Below are 17,793 nucleotides of genomic sequence, written 5' to 3' on the forward strand. Positions count from 1 at the left end.
ATCTACATGATTACTCTGCAATTCACATTTAAGTGCTTGGCAGAGGGTTCATCGAACCACAATCATACTATCTCTCTACCATTCCACTCCCGAACAGCGCGCGGGAAAAACGAACACTTAAACATTTCTGTTAGAGCTCTGATTTCTCTTATTTTATTTGATGATCATTCCTACCTATGTTGGTTGGGCTCAACAAAATATTTTCACATTCGGAAGAGAAAGCTGATGACTGAAATTTCGTAAATAGATCTCGCCGCGACGAAATACGTCTTTGCTTTAATGACTTCCATCCCAACTCGCGTATCATATCTGTCACACTCTCTCCCGTATTAAGTGATAATACAAAACGAGCTGACCTATTTTGCATCCTTTTGATATCCTCGGTCAATCCCAACTGGTAAGGGTCCCACACCGCGCAACAATATTCTAACAGAGGACGAATGAGTGTAGTGCAAGCCGTCTCTTTAGCGGACTTGTTGCATCTTCTAAGTGTCCTGCCAATGAAACGCAACCTTTGGCTCGCCTTCCCCACAGTATTATCTATATGGTCTTTCCCACTGAAGTTGTTCCTAATTTTAACACGCAGGTACTTAGTTGAATTGACAGCCTTGAGAATTGTACTATTTATCGAGAATTCCAACGGATTTATTTTGGAACTCATGTGGATCACCTCACACTTTCCGTTATTTAGCGTCAACTGCCACCTGCCACACCATACAGCAATCTTTTCTAAATCGCTTTGCAACTCATACTGGTCTTCGGATGACCTTACTAGACGGTAAATTACAGCATCATCTGCGAAAAACCTAAGAGAACTGTATAGATTGTCACCCAGGTCATTTATATAGATCAGGAACAACGGAGGTCCCAGGACGCTTCCCTGGGGAACACCTGATATCACTTCAATTTTACTCGATGCTTTTCCGTCTATTATTACGAACTGCGACCTTCCTGACAGGAAATCACTAATCCAGTCGCACAACTGAGACGATACCCCATAGGCCCGCAGCTTGATTAGAATTGGCTTGTGAGGAACGGTGTCAAAAGCTTTCCGGAAATCTAAAAATACGGAATGAACTTGAGATCGCCTGTCGATAGCGGCCATTACTTCGTGCGAATAAAGAACGATGTTTTCTGAAACCATGCTGATTACGTATAAATAGATCGTTCCCTTCGACGTGATTCATAATGTTTGAATATAAAATATGCTCCAAAACCCTACTGCAAACCGACGTCGATGATATAGGTCTGTAGTTCGATGGATTACTCCTACTACCCTTCTTAAACACTGGTGCGACCTGCGCAATTTTCCGATCTGCAGGTACAGATCCATCGGTGAGCGAGAGGTTGTATATGATTGCTAAGTAGGGAGCTATTGTATCAGCGTAATCTGAAAGGAACCTAATCAGTATACAATCTCGACCTGAAGACTTGATTGTATCAAGCAATTTGAGTTGCTTCGCAACCCCTAAGGTATATGCTTCTGAGAAACTCTTGCTAGCAGCTGTTCGTGTTTCAAATTCTGGAATATTCCATTCGTCTTCCCTGGTAAAGGAATTTCGGAAAACTGCGTTCAACAACTCCGCTTTAGCGGCGCAGTCGTCGGTAACAGTACAATTGGCACTGCGCAGCGAAGGTATTGACTGCATCTTACCGCTTGTGTACTTTACATACGACCAGAATTTCTTCTAATTTTCTACCAAATTTCGAGACAATGTTTCGTTGTGGAACCTATTAAAGGCATCTCGCATTGAAGTCAATCTTCGGGATTTCGCGTTCTTCTGAACTTCGCATGCTTTTTCCGTTGCCTCTGCAACAGCGTTCGGACCTGTTTTGTGTACCATGGGTTATCAGTTCCATCTCTTACCAATTTTGAGGTATGAATCTCTCAATTGCTGTTGCTATTATATCTTTGAATTGGAGCCACATCTCGTCTACATTTGCATAGTCAGTTCGGAAGGAATGGAGATTGTCTCTTAGGAAGGCTTCTAGTGACACTTTATCCGCTTTTTTTAAATAAAATTATTTTGCGTTTGTTTCTGGTGGATTTGGAAGAAACGGTATTGAGCCTAGCTACAATGACCTTGTGATCACTAATTCCTGTATCAGTCATGATGCTCTCTATCAGCTCTGGATTGTTTGTGGCTAAGAAAAAAATGGCTCTGAGCACTATGGGACTTAACATCTGTGGTCATCAGTCCCCTAGAACTTAGAACTACTTAAACCTAACTAACCTAAGGACATCACACACATCCATGCCCGAGGCAGGATTCGAACCTGCGACCGTAGCAGTCTCGCGGTTCCGGACTGCGCGCCTAGAACCGCGAGACCACCGCGCCCGGCTTTGTGGCTAAGAGGTCAAGTGTGTTTTCGCAACCATTTACAATTCGCGTGGGTTCGTGGACTAACTGCTCGAAATAATTTTCGGAGAATGCATTTAGGACAATCGTGGAAGATGTTTTCTGCCTACCACGGGTTTTGAACAAGTATTTTTGCCAACATATCGAGGGAAGGTTGAAGTCCCCACCAACTATAACTGTATGAGTGGGGTATTTATTTGTTACGAGGCTCAAATCTTCTCCGAACTGTTCAGCATTTATATCATCGAAGTCTGGGGGTAGGTAGAAGGAGCCAATTATTAACTTAGTTCGGCTGTTAAGTATAACCTCCACCCATACCAATTCGCACAAAGTATCTACTTCGACCTCACTACAAGATAAACCACTACTGACAGACACAAACACTCCACCACCAATTCTGCCTAATCTATCTTTCCTGAACACCGTCTGAGACTTCGTAAAACTTTCTGCAGAACTTATTTCAGACTTTAGCCAGCTTTCTGTACCTATAACGATTTCAGCTTCTGTGGTTTCTATGAGCGCTTGAAGCTCAGGGACTTTCCCAGCACAACTACAACAATTTACAACTACAATTCCGACTGTTCCTTGATCCAAGCACGTCCTGTATTGGCCATGCACCCTTTGAGATTGCAGCCCGACCCGTACATTCCCGAGGCCTTCTGACCTAAAAAAACCGCCCAGTCCACGCCACACAGCCTCTGCTACTCGTGTAGCAGCCAGCTGAGTGTAGTGAACTCCTGACCCATTCAGCGGAACCCGAAACCCCATTACCCTATGGCGCAAGTCAAGGAATCTGCAGCCAACACGGTCGCAAAACCGTCTGAGCCTCTGATTCAGACCCTCCACCCGGCTCTGCCCCAAAGGTCCGCAGTCAGTTCTGTCAACGATACTGCAGATGGTGAGCTCTGCCTTCATCTCGTAAGCAAGACCGTCAGCCTTCACCAAATCCAGCCAATGGAATCCAGAGAGAATTTCCTCAGATCCAAAGCGACACACGTCATTAGTGCCGACATGTGCCACCACCTGTAGCTGGCAGCACCCTGTGTTCTTCATGGCATCCGGAAGGACCTTTCCCACATCAGGAATGACTCCACTCGGAATGCACACGGAGTGCACACTGGATTTCTTCCCCTCCTTAGCCACCATATCCCTAAGGGGCCCCATTACGCGCCTAACATTGAAGCTCCCCACTACCAATAAGCCCACCCTCTGCGATTGCCTGAACCTGGAAGTCTGAGAATCATCCTATGAAACAGGGCAGGCAGCTGCATCTGGCTCAGCCAGAGACAGTACCTGAAACCTGTTTGTCAGACGCACCGGGGAGGCTTTCTGATCAGCCTCCGGGGACGTCTTTTGCTGCCTGACACGCCTTGGAACGACCTCCCAATCAACCACAGGCGAGGGCTCAGCCCCACTGCAGGCAGCAACCGGGGCAACCACAGCGGCAGACCGATCTGGGGACAGACGGGACGAGGTTGACATCCCCGTGATACCCAAGTCCGGCTCCCCACAGTGGTGCCCATTGGCAACAGCCTCGAGCTGCGCGACCGACGTCAGCGCTTCCTGCAGCTGTGAGCGAAGGGATGCCAACTCAGCCCTCAACCGAACACAGCAATCACAGTCCCGGTCCATTCTAATCGATGTTGAACAACAGTTACTGAAACACGAGTCCGTGCCTAGATAACGCAAGGGAAACACGCAAAGAATGTATGAACTAACCTGTACAAATGCCTAACGACTGCGCTACAATCTGCCTGAATTTATGATTCCAGTAACTAAAACTCGAAATTACACCTCCTATACGAAACTCGGCTATGTAACAAATAAATATGCTAGGAGTATACAACTTGCTACTGGCAGCTGCTTATCCAACGGTGGCAGGGAACATACTGTCTGTGAACAACCGACGCTGGCCGTTCAAAACAAAAACAGAAGACAGACGACTACGCGAATTTACACTACTCAGGTGCTAAAGCGCGATGCTGCAACTCTCAAATAGTATAATACGCCCGAAATTTGTAAATTATCAATGCAAGTACCCAAAAACACGCAAAGAAATTAAGAATTAAATTATGTAACAAATAAGTAACCTAGGAGTATACGACTTGCTGCTGGCAGCTGCTTATCCAACGGCGGCAGGGAGCAACCTCAGAAATAGTTAGGGTGTACAGTATGTATGTAGAACTGTAAACGGATCCTAGCCAAGGCTCGACATACGTTACGTACCAAGAGTAATGGAGATGTAATCCTTGTCCGCAATTTCTGGTTAAGCCACCTCACAAGGACAATCATAAATTTAAAAATTACAGGGTCGCCACCAGCCCAAGCCCTTCCTATTAATTAAGAAAAGGCCGAACTGGAAATTATTAGTTCAATTAAATTAAGAATTTAATTATAAGAGTGCAATTTTTATTAAAGAAACTAACAAGATGAACAGCATTGTATGTCTATATCAGTGAGCTTGTTTAATTAAATTGATTTTTTCTCTCATTTTTGTTCATCACAAGCAAGCAGATTAACTTTAAAAAAATCTGGGAATAGAAAATTAATTTGAAAACTGGCATCAATGAGAAAGGTAAAGGACGCAGAGTTTATCTTTAACGTTGCACATTTATTTCATTACTGAATTTGATGCACATCCTACGAATACACATCACTGGTGCCTGAATGAAAAATTTAACTAAATAATTCGCCAAAAATGGTAGAATAGCGCAATAAAAGAAGGAAAAACACACAAAAGAAATGTGGAACACAATAATTCAATCATTCCATTTACATACCCACGACAGAAATAGTTCAGAGAGATACCTACCTCCATTATGCTCATGCACCAGCTTGGAAAGAGGTTTATCCTATTCGCAAGGTTTGTATAGTAGATATACAACATGCGCCTGCCGCTTACGAACGGCCGAACTTCAGCACGTGGTAAGCTTCATTACGAGTTAACTGTTCAGAGATTAGACATTAAACCAGGCACAAATGTAAGAAATTTTACTGGTGCAATATCACAATGATTTTGCCGTCACGAAATAAAATTAACTTGGCAAGGCAGAAACTCTCTCTAGGAGCTACGAACTGTACTCACAAACCGCTAGCTGCAGACAGTCCTTTCTCCACTGAGCTTCGGCTAACTACCGGTGCAACGGAAGCTACCAGAGGGGTAGGCTTCCGTCACCAACCTGACAGACAAACCAACCTCAGACTAAAAGGGGTAAACCTCTCTGTCCAGGTACGGGGATCCTATATTGGTCATCCTGTGATACCTTCCAAACGAGAAGCAAACGTCACCTGCTCCTAGCAGACGACAACCAACTCTGCATCCCCCACAAAAGAAACCCGAAACCACTCGTAAAAACACTCATTCTGTCACATTTTTGCACACATAGGGTAGGGTGCAGGGAAAAACGTAATAAATACAGGTCATGATATCCTATGGAACACAAAAAAATATCATTTAATAAGCCTTACTTTGATTGCTCAGTCTTTCTGGGAGAGTTAATAAATTAAACTGCAATCAGGCGGTGCACAGAATAGGATGCATAGAATCCAGTGAGACAAGTGTCCATGAAACGACTCCACAGAGACGTTTCAAGGGAACTGAATATTCTGCGATCCATAGTGTCAAGAGTGTGCCGTGAATACCAAATTTTAGACATTATCTCTCACTAAGGACAACGCAATGGCCGAATGACTTCACTTAACGACCGACAGCAGCGGCGTTTGCGTAGAGTTGTCAGGGCTAACAGGCAAGTAAGTCTGCGGGAAATATCAGCAGAAATCAATGCATCGTACGATGAAGGTATTGAGTACGGCGAAAAGATGGCGTTAATGGGCTATGGCGGTAGAAGACAAATCCGAGTGTCTTTGTTAAGAGCATGAAATCGCCTACAACGCTTCTCCTGGGCTCGTGACCATTGGACTCTGCACGAATGAAAAACATAGCCTTGTCAGGTGAATCCCAATTTGAGTTGGTAAGGGCTGACGTTAACATTCGAGTGTGGCGCAGATTCTACGACGCAATGGACCCAAGTTGTCAACAAGGGACTGTGTATGCTAGTGGTGGTTTCGTGATGGTATAGGCCGTGTTTACATGAAATGAGTTGGGTCTTCTGTCTAACTGAACCGACCGTTGGCTGGAAATGATGTGTTCGGCTACCTGGAGATCATTTGAAGGCATTCACGGGCTTCACGTTCCCAAACGAATATGGAATTTTTATGGATGCCACATCTGTTTGTGATTGGTTTGAAGAACTTTATGGACAATTCGAGCGAATGATTTGCCACCATGACGACATGTTCCAACACGTATGAGAGGTAATCGAGAGGTCAGTTCGTGCACAAAATCCTGGACCGGCAAAACTTTCCTAATTATGGACGGCTATGGAAGAACTATGTATCACGTTGCTCCAGTGTACTTCCACCAACTTTTTGAGTCCATGCAACATCGAGTTACTGCACTACTCCGGGTGACTGGAGGTCCGACACGATATTACGAGGTATCCCGTGGCTTTTGTCACCTCAGTGTATTGCTCAGTTCCTTATTGTAAAGCATAGAGCGATTCAGAGAAAAGGAAAATTTTGAAATTTGTGTTGACAGCCCTATGAGATGTTAATGCTGGATTACATACTGAAACCAGCTCTTCCCATCTTTCCATTTAGTTAACATGCATGTATGAAACCCGGCGATCATCCTGTGCTACGACAATCCCGTGAACGAAAGCTGTAAAAGATAAACGACGACACTGAGATTTTTTAACAACCTGCTGTGTTCAACATGATTGTGCCACTGATTTGTTTACAAAATCAACCATAGTGTGGAGGCCGTACGTAGAGAATTTCGCCGCCACTTCAATTTCAAACGCCACAATCACGTTCAGTCAGTACATGCAATTACCACGTGCATATGTAATTTTAAAACAGGTTCAGCAATGAAGGAAAGAAACTGCGTGAACTGCTCATAGTATTTGAACCGTTCTTAAACAAGACCATATCGAAGCTGTTCCAGCTGCTGTCTTAAGAAGCCCCTCGTTCAATCGGCTGTCATGCATTGCCTTAACAATTTCATGCTTCAATTGTTCGTACATTATTCATACATGATTTACATTACCATCCATTCAAGTAGCAAGTCGTCCACGAAAAGAAACCCAGCGATCACCCAGTGCTACGACAATCCCGTGAACGAAAGCTTGAAAAGATAAACGACGAAACTGAGATTTTTTAACAACCTGTGGATGTCGGTCGAAGGGTATTTCCATCTTAATGAATTTGTTAATGACCAAAAATTTAGTTATTGGAAACAACATACTCTGGAACAACAAAGTACGCTGTACAGCCACAAAGCTACCGTTTTGCGTGATGTGTCGTCATGTGACATAAGAGGCCGTTATATTTTCTTTTGTGGACGTGAATGGCCTTGCGGCTGGACAGACATATCGACTCTCTATCTCGCCACGCTCGAAGCCTTCGCTGCCCTAAAGCTACAGATATTACAATTTACTGACAACTGCTGGCTCCAGCAAGACGGATCAACGTCACACACAGCACAAATGTCGACGTCTGCTGTACACCAATTGTTAAGAGTTCGTATAATTTCGAGAAATGGTGACATTCCATGGCCTCCCCAGTCCCTGAACCCTTCGAGCGTGGGCTTTCTTCTATTTTGATCATCTTGGTGAACCTGCTACCTTAGAAGAGATGAAAGCTAAAATTCGCGAAGCAATTGCACAAATTCCTGTTGAAATGTTACTTCTAACCATGCACAATCAACCCAAGAAACTGCAGGAATGTTTCTTCAAAAATGAAGCTTATCTGCAAGATGTAGTGTTCAATAAATTTACTTCATGAATTCTTAAAAGCATCTTTTTCTATTAAATGAAAAGTAAATACCATTAGAAATATTTTCTCGTAATAATATATAATTTTTTAATATACAATTTCTCTGAACCACCCTGTTTTTGAATGCTATCGAATAACTGACTTAAGGAGATCGAGATGCGGAGTATCGTTCCTGATGAGCTTCTTATTACGACCAGTTATACCGGACATGTATATCAGTGGAAGTGAAACTTGTACAGTTTTATTAAATCCGCTATTTGTTATTTAGTGGCCGTGGATAACACGTTCTGTAACATAAAATATGTAATTAAGTCTTTTGCAATTCTTCCACTGAAGTGCACGAATGTATTTATAACTGCGACAGTCTTCAAATCGAAATCTATAAAAACAATAAGAAAAGATCAATCCTTTTAAAAGAAAAGAAAATATTTAAATGAAAAATAATTTGATGAAAAAGTACCAAAACTGTAAAAGCGTGTTATATACTAGAATTTTACTAATCAATTAAAAAGTTGTTTTTCAAAGAATGGTAAGAGTTGTAATATAAATGAATGAATTTCGGTGCTCAGTTTTACTAAATAACTTAGTACTAAATTCTTTTTCTTTGTGCTGGTGTTATCTTTACCAAGCGTGTCTCTGTACATGTTCGTTCTGTGGGACAGTTCATGGCGAGTAGAGTGCATAGAAACACCTTATGCCCAGTGTTCGTTTGGTAGAATACACGGAGAAATGCTAGTAAAATAACTGATTCAACTGAAAGTATGGAAGTCTTCAAATGCAAGATGTTGTAAGTAATTTCCTGTATATAACATCAGCAGTGTGAGAAATGTAATAAACAGAAGATGAATACAATCTCAATTTTGATTTTCGACGTGTGAATAGGAACCTGCTTCCTTAGAACTGCTAGTTCTTTGCTTTTTTCCGGCACCGGGAAGAAGAGAATTCTGCGATGACTTCGAGACTGCATTTGAAGCGATAGATCCACTATTTTACACTTATTGAGCTTGCAACAGTTTAAATTTTAAAAAGTTTATCTGAAAGCCAGCCTATACTATTGAAGCGATTGCAGACGGAAAGTAACAGAAAGCTTCAATGCGAAGATTCGTGCAGTAGGGCTCATATAACAGAGCTCTGTGCTCGCATGCTTCGTGGAGAGAGCCAGTTTCAGTGAAATCCTTCTTGTTCTCCACGGTACTGGGCAAGCTGCGTCACGGTGCGTGGTAGAGGGCACCTCCTGTCTCCTGTTCCACTCTTAAATGGTGCGTGGGAAAAACTGCTGCGGATAAGACTCCAGGAGTAATAAATAAAACTGTTGACTGGGACACGGTGCTGTCCTTCATAGACGATATATTCATTCCGTGAGAGTTAATTTCTATCATTTAAGCGCAACTTTCATTTGGTGTTATCTATATGGAAGGAAGTGGTTAGTCGCCTGACTCTTCTTAGAACATTTACTCTCTGAATTTATTTATATATTTATTGCTTATTTAGCCTGACCAGAAAAAGATCTTAATGCCCTCTCTTACATGTGATCTGAAACAAGAAATACAAAAAAAAAAGAGGTTCAAATGGCTCTAAGCACTATGGGACTTAACATCTGAGGTCATCAGTCCCCTTGACTTAGAACTACTTAAACTTAACTAACCTAAGGACATCACACACATCCATACCTGAGGCAGGATTCGAACCTGCGACCGTAGCAGAAGCGCGGTTCCGGACTGTAGTGGCTACAACCGCTTGGCCACAACGGCCGGCAACACATACAAAAAAAATTACATTACTATTACAATTATAAAAATTTGCATTATGAATAAAAATAATAATTGTAACACAAATAATGAAATAAATAACTCCCTCCACCATGACCTAACTGCGATAATTATCTAGTCATTCTCTTGGCGTTTTCCGTGGGAGTATAAGTCAAACTGTGAGACTGCAATTTTGAGCTCCAACATTACCGTTCCGAGAATGTACAGAATGAAAATCCCTGTAACACGGTTTCGAACTCATCATAAATTTACAACGTCATCATTCCAGCACAAACACTGAACTAAGAGCTTAAAGCTCGCCATAATATCATTCTTTCCTCTTCCTGTTCTTCCAAATTCAGAGGCATTTTCCCGTTGCTACTCTGCAAGAAAGTAACGATAGAGAAGTTATTTTAGCGTAATGAACCACAATCGCAAGACGTGATGGAGTCTCTCTTTAATTATAAGCGGCTGTTGAATGTGTTTGGCCACTATACACAACGGAAATATTGTTCGAGTGAGAACAGCAGCTTAGGTACACAAAATGATCTATTTACCTTCCGTTGGCCCCTAACCACTTACAAATTGTAGTACATTATGGATTCTTGAAGTCTGTCTGACAGGTTTTTATTTGCTCCTTGTGATTCCTACAAGTCACGTAAAATAGACTGAAGAAAACGTTCTCTATAATAGCAATAGAAATAACACAAAGTACTGCTTCGTGTGTGGATGGAGGGGGTGGGCGAGGGTACAACACTGACTGAAGAAAACGTTCTCTATAATAGAAATAGAAATAACACAAAGTACTGCTTCGTGTGTGGATGGAGGGGGTGGGCGGGGGTACCACACAACAAGTTCTTGATGTCAATGAGACGAAGGAAACCAAAAAACATAATCAGACAGTCATCCCAAGTTTTTTGGTAGAACAAGAACGTTTCGAGCTGCTCATAATATAAATCGTGTTATCACAATTGCAGCTCTTATACACTTACAGAAAAAGAAACACTAAAAAATAATTAGTGCAGAGTAACGAAATTTTGGGAATACATTTGTCTGAGGGAACATATTTAAGTGATTGACATTACAAGTTCACAGGTTAATGTTCAAATATTCAAATGTGTGTGAAATCCTATGGGACTTAATTGCTAAGGTCATCTGTCCCTAAGCTTACACACTGCTTAACCTAAATTATCCTAAGGACAAACACACACACCAATGCACCAGGTAGGACTCGAACCTCCGCCGGGACCAGCCACACAGTGTGTGTTTAAAGCAAACCTGATTTGCAGCCTCATACTGGAGCCGGCGCCAGCTTGTCCCCGTTCCGCAATACAGGTATCAAGGAGCTGTTCACCTGGAACGCGACGGTCCATCGAGGTGATGGAAAAGGTGTCGGGATTCGTAAGACAATGCTACGCCCTGCGACAGCACCAACGTCCAGTGCCAATGACCACGTGTCCATTCCAGCCGTGGTTGCCCATGTCTTGGTGTTAACATTGGCACATGCTGTGGAGGCCCACCGTTAGGAGTGTTCGGTGCACTGTGTGTACAGACTCACTTGAACTTAGCCCAGCATTAAAGTCTGATGTCCACCACGGTTCACAGCCTGTCCTGTTTTACCCGTCTTCCCAGCCTACGACGTCCGACATCTGCAGTGAGAGGAGACCGCCCAACCCCTCGGCGTCTGTACATGGTTTTATCTCGGTTTCGTCACGTGTTCAAGACACTCACCTTAGCACTCCTCCAACACCCGACAAGTCGCACAATTCCCGAAATGCTCGTGCCGAGCCTCCGGGCCATCACGATCTCCCCTCGGTTAAACTCAAAGACATCGTGCGCTTTCTCTTTTCTGCACACGAACAGAACGCTCAATAATACTGCATGCACTTTGTGTTGTGTCTAGCTAACAGTCATTACTCGTCAGGTGACTATCTTATCGCCTAGAAGGGTTTATATCGAAAATGGGTCAGTAGTAATATGTTCTGACTGGTCACTGTATTCACATTTGCGAATGTGAACCACGATTGCCAGTATACTGGAATGACGACGGTGAAAAATTTGTGCCGGACCGGGACTCAAAACCGGAATTTCCGCTTTACGTCTACGGTCGCCTTAACCGCTTCGGCTATTCGTGGACGAATCACGGCCAGACAGTGCTTGTGTACATCGTCGTCCATGTTTCAGAACCTACAGTCAAACGTTCCGCATATTCCCATCCAGGAAGGACATATTTATTGAGAGTCGAGGGCCTGGTGTTGGCCAATAAATACGAAATAGCGGTGTATATGTCACCAAGAAGTACTATGAATGCATGCATATCTGAACGAACATTGTATAATACTTCCTAATAACATATGTATTGCTATTTAGTGTTCTTTTGGAAACATTAGCTACCTTTGCAAAGCCACAATTACTTAAAAGTCATAGTAGCGTAGAAATAAGGTATCCGTCCGTGTTTGGATGACGTAAGAATTCGCTGTTCTGAAGACGCCGTGGCTCACAAAGGACCATTCATCATGGACAATCACCAACAGAGGAATAGCAAGGCTTATGCCTCGACAGTCGTGAGCTGGCGGGTAGCTTTGTTTATAGTGGGTCAAAACATTGATGAGATGTGAGACATCAGTTATCTAGCTTCATTGGTGTTGAAGAAACATCTACTCATTTTCTCAGCGATCACACCGGTTTCAAAATGGAAGATAACAGAGAGAAGGCCGAAATATTGATTCGGTCTTCCGTAGTTCTTTCACCGCGGAATATCGCAACACTGTCCCTCGTTTCAGTCATCGTGCGAACGTCGAAATGGCAGATACTGTGATAACCGATCACGGAACTGAAAATTACCTACAATCGCTTAGTAGTGGAAAGGCGTCAGGACCAGATGAGATACCTATAAGATTCTATAAATATTATGCGAAAGAACGTGCTCCCCTTCTAGCAGTAACTTGTCGTAGATTGCTTGAGCAAAGTAAGGTACCTAACGACTGGAAAAAAGCACAGGTCATTCCCGTTTTCAAGTATGATCCACACAATTATAGACCTATATCATTGAAGTCAATCTGTTGTAGAATTTTGGAACATGTTACATTCTCAAGCATTTTTGGATAATGAAGATCTCTTCTATAAAAATCAACATTGGTCCCGCAAAAAGAGATTCAGCGAAACGCAGCTCGCTCTGTTCCTTCATGAGCTCCACAGCCCAGTGGACAACGGCGCTCAGGTTTATGCCGTGTTCCTTGATTTCAGTAAGACATTTGACACCGTCCCGCACTGCCGTTTAGTGAAAAAATACGAGCTTACGGAGTATCAGAGCAGACTTGCAATTGGACTGAAGACATTCTTACAGACAGAACTCAACACGTCGCTCTTAACGAAACAAAATCGACTGATGTAGAGGTAATACCCGGAGTATCACAGGGAACTGTGGTAGAACTGTTACTTTTTACAGTATATATAAATGTTCTAGTAGAAAGCGTCGGATGCTCTTTAAGGCTATTTGCAGATGATGCAGTTGTCTATATCAAAGTAGCAACGCCAGAAGATAGTAAGAATGTGCAGAATTACCTGCAGGAAACTGATGAATGGTGCAGGCTATGGCAGTTAACCCCGAACGTAAATAAATGTAATATATTCCGCATACATAGCAAAAGAAATCCACTACTGTACAGCTACACTATTTATGTCAAACAGCTGGAGGTATCGTCTGCCGTAAAATATCTATGCGAAAATAGCGACCTTAAGTGGAATGACCGTATAAAACAGATAGTGGGGAAAGCAGGCACCAGTCTCAGATTCATCGGAAGGATCTTAAGCAAATATAACTCATCCATGAAAGAAGAGCCTTATAAGGAGCTTGTTCGCCCGATTATTGAGTACTGTTCATCTATCTGGGATCCCTATCAGGTAGCACTGATAGACGAGATAGAGAATATGCAACGAAGAGCGGCACGTTTTGTCACGGGATCGCTCAGCTGGAGAGAGACCGTTACGGAGATTCTATACAAACTCCATTGGCAGACGTTACAAGAGAGGCCTTGTGCATCACGGAGAAAGTTACTATTGAAATTTCGGGACAGCACTTTTCAGGAGCAGTCGGACAACATATTACTTCCCCCACATACATCTCGCGTATTGACCACGAGGAGAAAATTCGAGAAATTAGAGTCAATACAGAGGCTTACCGACAATCATTCTTCCCTCGCACTATTCGCGAGTGGAACAGGGTTGGAGGGATTACATAGTGGTACCGAAAGTACCCTCCGCCACTCACCATTAGGTGGTTTGCGGGGTATTATGTAGATGTAGATGAGATCTTCCCTGTCCATTTTTTTAAAATTGCAAACGATTGTAAGATGCAGCTGATGCTGTTCCATATGCTGTGTGCACAGTATTGGATGCATCCGTTTTGTGACAGGACACAGAGATGGAGGTATATGCGGGGCTCATTTGTGCCTGAACAGTGCCAAGCCGATCTCAGTCCACTGGTTTCTTCAGATTAAGGAATCCGCACACTAAAGCACGACACTAAGACAGAATTTTAAACCCTAATGCAGAAGCCTTATACTATGGCAGGACTGAACATTGCTTTTGGCCCTGCGGGCATGTGATGGGGTAAGGGTGTAACGAAGACGCCGCAAATATAGAAATCCACTGATGTAAGTGACACTGACAAAGGAACGAGCGTCTCGGAAATGACGAAGGTGGACGACCAATGGTTGGCTGTTGTTGTGAGCGTTTACGGAAAGTGTTTGTCGTTTGGTGAATCCACGAGTAAGCGACAAAGTGTTTTAAGTCCGGGCCTCGTCACATCACCTGGATGCCGGAAACTTGCCCGCTCTGCAACTTAGGATAGGCAGATCCAGCGACAGAAAACAATACTGCTGCAGACACAAGTGTTTCGGAGCATCAACTGTTGTGTCCGGATACGCCCTCATGCAGCCCAATACCATCCCGTGTACGCAGACCAGTGGGAGCCTTGGCAGGTATTGAGCATTACTGAGGACCACCTAAATCCCCTCAACATGCTACGTTCCACGAAAACTGGTGGCATCTACCGGAGGAATAACTGCCCGTGCCATAGGACGAGAATAGTTGTAATCCCTGCCAAGCAGAATAGCTACTGCGTTGTCTTCCAAAAGTGGAGCAGCAAGCCATCAAACAGGTGACCACTATGTTTCGGTTCATCCATGTGGTTTTCTGTTCTCTTTTCATTCCTCAGTACATCTTCTACAACTTCTCGAAGTTTTTCCATAATCTGGGTGATTCTTACCAACGTTTAAAAACACTAGAAGCGATATAGATGACGCTAAGCCAATTAATTTAATATCACACACACGGAACTGCGAAGTACCCCAAAAGCGGAAGACAAATGTTGAATAGGTGACGTCACCAGATAACGTAGGTTTAAGCACTGTGTTTCTATTAATTCCATCCCTCCAACACGTTTCAAGCTAAGCAAACGAGATATACTATGAAATCATCATTTACTTCATTTACCGAAGAAGGGCTGGGGAAAACGTTTCAACTAGCGTTCTTACAAGCACGCAACGCGCATTTACATGGCGATGAACTGTGCACATATAGATTCCAGAACTTACGATTCAGTTTTTCTTTTGGGGCTGATGACAACTCATTTCTCATCTTTCCCAAGTATCTCATTAAGAATTGTGAGGTTCTTAGCATCCATAGCCGTTAGTTACGCATGAAATATAGCAACACACGAGTTGCACAAGTGCCTTCTCACCCATTTGATGTCCTAACGACATAATTCTAATTTGGCTTAGCTCACATGCAGGCACTTGGTAGTATGCAGTAGATGCTTACCAGAATCTTTCAGTGTCTTGGTATTAGTACTTCATCATCATCCATTTTCGAGTGAAAAAATCAGTTGGAGGAATTCAGTTTCCGAACATGACCCGCCCACGAGGTAATGTCACACAGTATTGTCGAAGATAGGTATGAATGAAATCAGAATACAGGACAAGTTTTTAGAGATCTCACAGCAACGTAAAACACTGGGAATCACAATCTTTTAAGATAACATAACCACAAGATGAAGACACGCTGCTTCTTCGCTTGGAATATTTAGATATGTCGTTCAGAACCGAGTTACTCTGTGGTATTCCAATCTCTCTAGAAGCGGATGAAGACAATGTTAAAAGAAAAATAGAAATCCTTACCTGTCCTTGTTTTACATTGTTGCGAATGACAAGCCTCTGCCTGGCGAGACCCAAAATTTCAAATATACTGATAAAGACGCTGTCACGGACGGTGTCGAGAAATGTGATATATAGAGAAGAAGCTGTGGTTGCCTAAGACGATCAGTCTATAGAATACCTGCAGAAGGAAATAGCTCTACCCGAAACATACCTGCTCCAGATGGGTTCCTTGTGCCAACCACGTGAACTAAATGCTTATAACTGGCGGGAAATTAAACTTCCGATTTCATTTCATAAGTTAAGAATTACCCCAAGTTTCTGTCTGTTTTGTGTAGAAAATATAGTCTTGTGAAATGAGATGAATTTTTCTGAAACTTACTGTAGTTTATACACACACTTCCTACACAGATTACGCGAAAGGTCGTGGTATTTGTGAATTTCTCTTTTTTTCAAAGTTCATAGCAAATTGAATCTGTGTGCCAGATCGAAACTTGAACTCGAAACCTTTAACTTTTCCAGGCAGATGCACTTTCCGGTTAAAGGCAAAGGTCCCGATTTCGAATCTCGATCCAGCACACAGTTTAACTCTTCCAGGAAATTTCATATCAGCACACTCTCCGCTGCAGAGTGAAAACCTCATTCCGTCCCTTTCTTTATTGTCATCTCAGAATGGAACTTAATATGCCGAACTGTGTGTATACTAGCAAAGAGGTAACAAAAGTGAAATGTTAGTTTTGTCTTTCAAGTACATAATATTTTCTGCCGTGTATTTCGAAGGAACCACCCACCACTTTGACAACAGAACTACTTTCGAACGCACTTTTCTGCGTAGATATCCGGGAAACACGAAAGGAATGCTGTTTGTTCCATTCGGAATAACAGGAACGGGAAAGACGGGCGATACAGACGTGACTTCGGTCGAGGGGCGGAGAAAATGCCCTGGGGCTGAGGAATCGCTAAGAGGAACGGCTCGTGGGGAACCGAATAGGGAGGAGATAAATAGATGGCACATGACTTGCGACTCACTCGGTGAAGGTGATAACGGAGGGGGAGAAGAATGACTCGGAAGCAGGCTGCCATCGACAGAACAGCGACGCCGAAAAGGGTGCGTCGACGAATGCCATGTTTACTGCGCGCTTAATGGCTGAGGGACTTTATCTGTTTACTACCAAGCTGGGCGAGATCCTTAGTATATTCTGTGCGGCTGCAACTGCACAGCAGCATTTGGTGTTTAGCATCGTCGTGCTTACAGCTGTGTTTCCTTACAATATATAGCTTGCAAAGTTATAAAACAAGATTCATAGCGTTAACCTTTATTATTCAGATTCTCAGGGCTTCGCAACCCACGAATGTGGCGCAGTACTATTAAGTTTTTATGCACTTCGAATTTATTACATATTATCAGCTATCTTCGACATCAGAACGCTTTGAGAAGTCGATGTTACCAGTAAGTTCTTTTACGGGTCTAAAGAGAGTAATTAATGGATTGAACCGTTATAAAATCTCCTACATGTCAGTCTCGAATGCCTATGCTGATCGAGAAAGGGCGAAATGGGATTTTAAATGTTCGCCAAACAACAGTGTTTTAGCACTCATGAGGGAAATACCATGGACACGGCAGAAAAGGGGACATTAACGTGCCTAAAATATACAGGTAGCCATACTGCAGTTCCAACCACAATGGAAGGGTAC

At 43.0% G+C, this 17,793-nt stretch overlaps 1 long non-coding RNA gene across 2 annotated transcripts in view; it reads right to left on the bottom strand.

Annotated features, from left to right (window-relative positions):
- LOC126284556 (uncharacterized) overlaps positions 1 to 17,793 on the bottom strand; it is a 395,186-nt gene that overhangs the window by 208,372 nt on the left and 169,021 nt on the right. The window contains exon 1 of one of the 2 annotated variants that reach the window (XR_007551499.1): positions 9,866 to 9,946. The exons of the other annotated variant lie outside the window; for it this stretch is intronic. This is a non-coding gene — a long non-coding RNA (uncharacterized LOC126284556). Of the gene's footprint in view, positions 1 to 9,865; positions 9,947 to 17,793 lie in introns of those variants that run through there. 2 annotated transcript variants of the gene reach the window in all.

Source organism: Schistocerca gregaria, chromosome 8 (assembly GCF_023897955.1).
Source record: "Schistocerca gregaria isolate iqSchGreg1 chromosome 8, iqSchGreg1.2, whole genome shotgun sequence".
Lineage (NCBI taxonomy): Eukaryota > Metazoa > Arthropoda > Insecta > Orthoptera > Acrididae > Schistocerca > Schistocerca gregaria.